The sequence below is a fragment of the Clupea harengus genome, chromosome 14 (genome assembly GCF_900700415.2).
Source record: "Clupea harengus chromosome 14, Ch_v2.0.2, whole genome shotgun sequence".
In the NCBI taxonomy this organism is placed as follows: domain Eukaryota; kingdom Metazoa; phylum Chordata; class Actinopteri; order Clupeiformes; family Clupeidae; genus Clupea; species Clupea harengus.
This window is the reverse complement of record NC_045165.1, coordinates 19,637,569-19,644,216: the sequence shown is the minus strand read 5'-3', so window position 1 is coordinate 19,644,216 and position 6,648 is coordinate 19,637,569.

Genomic DNA, 6,648 nt, shown 5'->3' with positions numbered 1-6,648 from the left:
CATGCTTGTGTTTCAACTCTGTGTGTGTGTGCATGCATGTGTGAGTGTTTGTGTGTGTTTATATATGTGTGGCACATAATAAGTAGTATGTTATTCGTGAGGAAAATGTCCTGTTTGATTTCCCCATATACTTTCTCTCTACAGAATCGATATATTTGCTTGCATTATTTGTGCGTGCTGCGGTTGTGATTGTTGTGCGCTATTTATATCCTAGTGGCAGGAAGTAGAGTATGTTTGTCCACATGTCCCACTACAATGTGATCCTTGTCTGCATGTTGACATGACATTCTCTTAGGAGAGCCCGCAGGTTGCAGGATGAAACAGGTCTAACGGGCTTCACTGTGGTGAACCGAAACACAGCACTATGGTGCTTGCATCAGTTCCTTGTCAGGGAAATTCAATCTACCAATCTATGACATACTACCCCCAAATACAATTCAATTTCAATTTCAATTCCAATTCCAATTCCATTCAATTTCATTTATATAGCGCCAAAACAATATCATTGTCTCGAGGCGCTTTAGAGTCAGTGCCATTCTGTGTTGCTGTTTGGCATTGAATTGTATTTGTGATAATGCCCTCAAATGTGAAGTTTCTGGATACTGTGTCAATGCTTTTACAGAGCAGCACAGGGTATTAAGACGTGGGTCTCCCCCCACTTAGTCACAGTGCTGTAACGGAGGCCACTGGCTGAAAGGACACCAGACTAATCTGTGGCGGACATATGGCACGGTCGGAGCATCTGATCCCATAACCAGAATCAAACTCCTAAATCTGCCCCCATCCTGCCCCCCTCCTGCCGACCGTCCAATAAACAAGAGCTGGACTAAACTAAATGGAAGGCTTCTCTTCTGAAACACTGCCAGCCTACTCCTGACAGCCAGTCCCCTGTCAAACATTGGGTTTGGTTTGTAAACAGCTGAAAGCACACCACTGGATAAACCACTGTTTGCCTTGCAGGTGTGGGTGTGTGCCAGTGTGTGTGGTGGCTAGTGAACTCTGGCCTGTTTGGCTTTGGGAAGACGGTAGCTCTTCTACAGTGGCACGCGTTTTCTTGCGTTCCCTCGCTCAGAGAGTGCGAGCATGCTGTCATTTATTCAAATGATATTCTGGCTGGATGTAAAGTGTTGGACGGCTCCCACTCAAACACCCACGCGTGCAGCAGGCAACCAAAGCCACAGATTTCATGATATCGCACCGTGGCTTCTGTTCCGCTGTTACCAAGTGGACATGTTTTTCTTTCTCTCTCACTCACTCACTCACTCTCTCTCACACACCCACACAATCTCATTTGCTCTCTGTCTCTTATTCTCTCTCTCTTCCTCTCTGTCCTTTCCTCTCTTTTCTGCACAGCACTTTTATCACTCTCCACGCTCAGTCCCGATTACGTGTTGACTTTAAACTTTAGGCTATACGGTGAGGCGTTATGTATATTCTGTGAATAGTTAAGGTGGAAGCATCTTTATTCTGCACAAGCAGAGATTTGCCATTCAGGTGTAAGTAATGCACATTGAATAATACATCGCCCACCAACACCAGAGTCAGTTCTCTGAGTGGAAGGGAGGGAAGAGGTTGTTATGTCATGCGAGTAGTCCATCATTTATGAGGCTTCATAGCCTCTTGAGAAGATGTAAGGGGGAATACGTGCTTCGTTGACATCACATCACGTTCGAGCCACTTCAAAGTCCTACGGGTTGCTGCAATTGAAAAGCTCCTTTTGGTGGCCTGGGCACCCACAGCATCCCCTTCAGTTTACAAGGATTAGTTTATTACACGTTTATGTGCTACAGCCGTAATCCACCCAAATGTGTAATCTGTTTTCACTCTGAGATGATGTCAGGCTTGTTCATTAGTCTGTCTACTTGGTTACTTTGTATTGAACTCCAAAAACAATCAATTTGCATTATTTCTTCCCAGCCCAAGTGCATTCTTAATTCTCAAGAGCAATTAATTGGAGAAAATCTCCTTGTTGGAACACAAAAATAGCTTACAAACAGCATTCTGGAAAGTGAATACCGTGCCTACCATTCAAGCCAGGAAGAGGATGCTTTAAATTGATCGTAATCTAACTCTCTCCTCTGTGGAGGAAGACATTCATCCTCCTGTGTTCTGCGGGTACCTGTCGTATCCGGCTCTGGTGGTTCTACAGTAATCAGATTATGCCCGCTCCTTATACGATTGTAGAATATGAATGCTCTGCCTGCTAGGACACGTAAACAGACTCTGATAACGTTACCACTCTTACCACATTGCCAGTCTTTTTCCATTAAAGACATGCACATGACATTACACTGACCCTGATAATATGTTTCTACAATAACCCTGTAAGGTGGACTTCCTAGACATGGTCATGAAATGTTACATGCATAGAATTTATGCATGTACATTAGAATTAATGGGTGAATGATGGAAGGAATAAATAAATAGATGCGTAAATTTACCCTAAATTATCCGCTTTGGGTTTCTTTGCCTTTCCTTTGAGTTAATTTCCATCGCTCCGTCTCGCACGAAACCTGACACCATCAGACTGTATCTCAGTTATGCTTAACGCCTCATTTGGCCAGTGCTTTGCCAGCACCTCTGTTGCGTACATAAATAAACATGACTTGGCTTGAGTTGACTGGTCTAAACAGACTTAATGGATAGGATAATGGGCCCGTAGATTTCCCACAGGACATGTCAGCTGAGATTTTCAAAGAAGAGAAATGACTAGACTTGTAAACGTGTGTCAATACTATATGTATTGCATCACAGTAATAGCACTTTTATTAAAACACTGATGTGTGTTTGCAGCATGCATCATTTCAATATTTAAACCCAGAATTCCATTTTAACATAAAGGACACACACAGTCCACTCTTTTGCAATACAATGATGGCAGCCATTATATGGCACTGGCCAGCCAGCACTTCTCTCACAGTGGTAAATATTTAAACTTACAGCGAGTTGTCATGGCAGCAGGTCTCCGGGCTTTCCCACCAGAATGGCCTTGTAAATCCAAAGTTGACACCTCTTCCAGCCTTTGGGGGAATTTAAAGCACATTCATTGGATATTATTTTAGATCCTTAAAAAGCTGACAATTTGCCTCTAGAATCAGCAAGTAAGATGCTGGATAATCTAAGCTCATTTAGAGATAACCAACAGGGTTTTCTCTATGATATTGTACGCATCTTGTAAGAGAGTGAATGTGATCGTGATCAGTGTAAGAGTCTCTAAAGGTGTACGCATGAAGAGCAGTATAGGTAATCAATAACTTGATTTGTGATTGACGGGACCTCAGGCTCAGACAGCCTTGACAGGAAACAGCACTTGCCATGAGGGTCACTCTCGCCTCAGCAGATATGGCATTAAACACAGGGAACACAGGGATTTTCTTAATACCCAGAATGACCTTTGTGAAATGTCAGAGATAACAGACTTAAGCACAAGATGACAAAATAAAGGTGAAAATAATGGAAGATATCACACAAAAACAACAACTGATTTCTCTTAGTCACAGATCCAGCCATACAGAACCCTATTGGCCATCAAGAACCTTTTATTTTAAAGAACCTTTACAGTAAAAAGGATTTTATTATCCTTTACAAGAATGATACGCTGTACAATAAAAAAGCCTCTATTTGATGGATTCTCAAAAGATGTATTTCAGGTTCTTCTATGAGGATAGGCATAGACTCCTGTATTTGCTGTGCTACATTTATAACCAGTCATTCAGTCAATTTAGAACCACTTACATCTCCCATAGGAACTATGGCTCAGGGGCACGGAGGCAGACATTTTCTTGATGCCAAATGAAAAAAGTATTTGCAAGCGGTTCAGGCATGGACATTTGATGGCCCTATAATAACACTGTAGCTCTTCCATAAGTAATGTAAAGTGTTATTAGAACATACAGTAGTTTCATCCCAAATGAATTCTCATAAACTATAAGCAGCTTTTCCAGGCAACAATCCTGATGCCACTAACATGCTTTCATTCATTTAAAGGCACAACACTGTTGTGAGGTACTGAAGGGTGTTCGGACAGGCAAATGTACTGAACTACACAAAGCTTTCTATAAAAGTGGAGGTTGATCAAATTAGCAAATTCAATAAATTACTGCCAACAGAAGCAATCACATCAGTCAAGACCAGATGACGTCATAGCTTCCGGCAGCTTCCGTTAGGTGACAGATGTTATCCAAGGGGACACCAGTAAGTGACTTGTAGTCACCGTCACAGTGGACTGGTAGTCGGTACTTGCCTTGGAAGCTGTGACGTGTCATGACACGGCAGCCATTGGTTAAAAGGTGGCTTTGTGACCTTTTAACATCGAGCAATCAAGCCTCGGCAGATGGAGTAAAGTGTGGTGGGGGAGGGGGCTGTTTTATGTGTGTGTGTGTTTTTTTTGAGAGTGTGTGTGTGTGTGTGCAGTATGGCTGAATCCACTTAATGTGTGTATGAGAGAGGCATGCTGTAGGAGCTACAAATGTTCAAATGCTCAGATTTTATTTTCTTCTGTGGGCTCTTACAGCATGTCAGAGAACAGACAGATGGACTTGGGCATTGTAGTGGGGTTTCTATATCCAAGCCACCATGCTCAGGAAAAAGCAGGACCAAAATGTTATGTCACAGAATGTCTGTACACGCAGTGAGATATGGATACGTTCATCCTAACAGGGAGACATAAGACTCGTTCATTGTACTTTGTTGTTTGTTGAAATGAATGTTATTTTAAGTTTGGTCGCTCAGTTTCACCATCACAATACCCGTTATTATATTGTCTTTTCATATATATACTGTATATAAGAGGTGTATTATTATTGTTATTGTTAATATTATTGTTGTTAATAATAATATTAGCAGTAATAATAATAATAATAATAACAATAATATGTAGGTCCTAAACACCTGAATAATTGTCAACATCCACAGGTCATTAAAATAATCAGGAACACAGTTGGACATTGGCCATGCCTTATGACCCATTCACCCAGTGCACTGGAGTATCAATTCACACACTATCACGTGACACCAGCCCCATCCCCAGCCCCTGTAAACATTGAACTGGCCAGGCAGTCATCCATTAACCTCAACATCTAGTCTCTATATGTCTCCTGCTGTGATGAAAGCATTAAAGCCACCCCCCACGCACATGAACACACACGCAGACACACACACAGATATAGCTCACCTCCCCTCTCCCTCATCAAAGCAGACTAGCTCATGTAGCTCCATAACTGGTTTTGTGTCTCTGTGTGTATGGCATGGAGATTGGTGACATCCTTAACCAATAATCAGGCCACCTACTGACATGAGCATAATGATGAAAGCTGTTCACTGCCGGTGACACTGTGACATGAGTTTTTCAGCTCAAACTCCATAAATAGCAAGAGCAAGAGCAAGAGCATTTTAGGATGTGAGATTAAACAAAACAAGCCCACAATATTGCTTTGACAACATGGTGAATGAAATGCAATGATGAATGCTACGCTACAGGTCCAGATGCTATCAAAGAAAAGCAACAAGCACAATGAGCTTTTCCAGTTGAGATTTCCAGTTGAATGTCAGCTTGAACTGGTCATTTTTTCAGCCAGAGCTGCTGTTGATGTAGTAGGAAAATCATTCTGGTGTGAAGATGTGAGCCCCCTCATGTCATCTGTGGGAGGATCAGGCTTTTAGCTCGACTCTTAGTTACATAACAGCTGCCCACAAAGTAGGCAGGATGCAATGCTTCAGAGAGAGAGAGGGTTTATGAAGCACTGCTGTGGAGAAACAGCAAGTGTAATCCTGTTCACCATCCCAAGCATGCTGCAGCATTACTATATAATTTTCCATGTCCAGCAAATCCCACTTGGTGCCTCAAGTTCTCTTGGAGACCGACACGGCAACCAGCTCTGATCAGCTGTTGGCCCTTTTTTGCTACAGTACATCTAGAGTGGTTGGAGGTGAGCGCATAGTTCAAGGAGTGGCACTTTAATACCACCTCACAGCCAATTAACCTAATGGCCGTGCCAATGGTAAAGGTTAAAGTGACTGAAGGCAGTATTAGTTGCTAGCTTCTTCCTAGCTTAGACCCAGCAGGAATTCATTGTGTGCTGTACATACACAATAACTGGTAGACAGGGACCTGTCTCTGCGAAACACTCTGATTAGCCGGTACACTCAGAAGGTGTTGGAATTGTGTCTGGTAAGATTCCAGCAATGTTCAACAAACTGGTTTCTAAATGTAAATGCAAACTGTTTGAAGTGTTCCGAAACAGATATCACCTGCTGCAGCTTCAACATGACAAGGGTCATATTCGTTCTACTCAGAGCAATCCACTCTTATAAATGATATGATTGCCTTTGACTTACCATCCAAAGTTAAAAGAGAGTCCACAGATACACCGATTTATTACCTGAGTGCAAAGTGCCTAAATGGAACAGGAGAGCAATTACTGGAGAGAGGGTGAAAGATTGAGTGACCCCAATAACACAATCCTTTACAGTAGCCCATTAATTTCGTGATTAATTAACATCTGTGAATTCATTGTCTTTCAGGTATAATAATGTTTCCCAAATCACCTGTAGCAACGATGGATAGGCACATCATTGCAGCAAAGAGAAAAAAGCTTATAATAGCACCGTTGTAAACGTACACAACTGTTTAATAGCAATGAATACAAA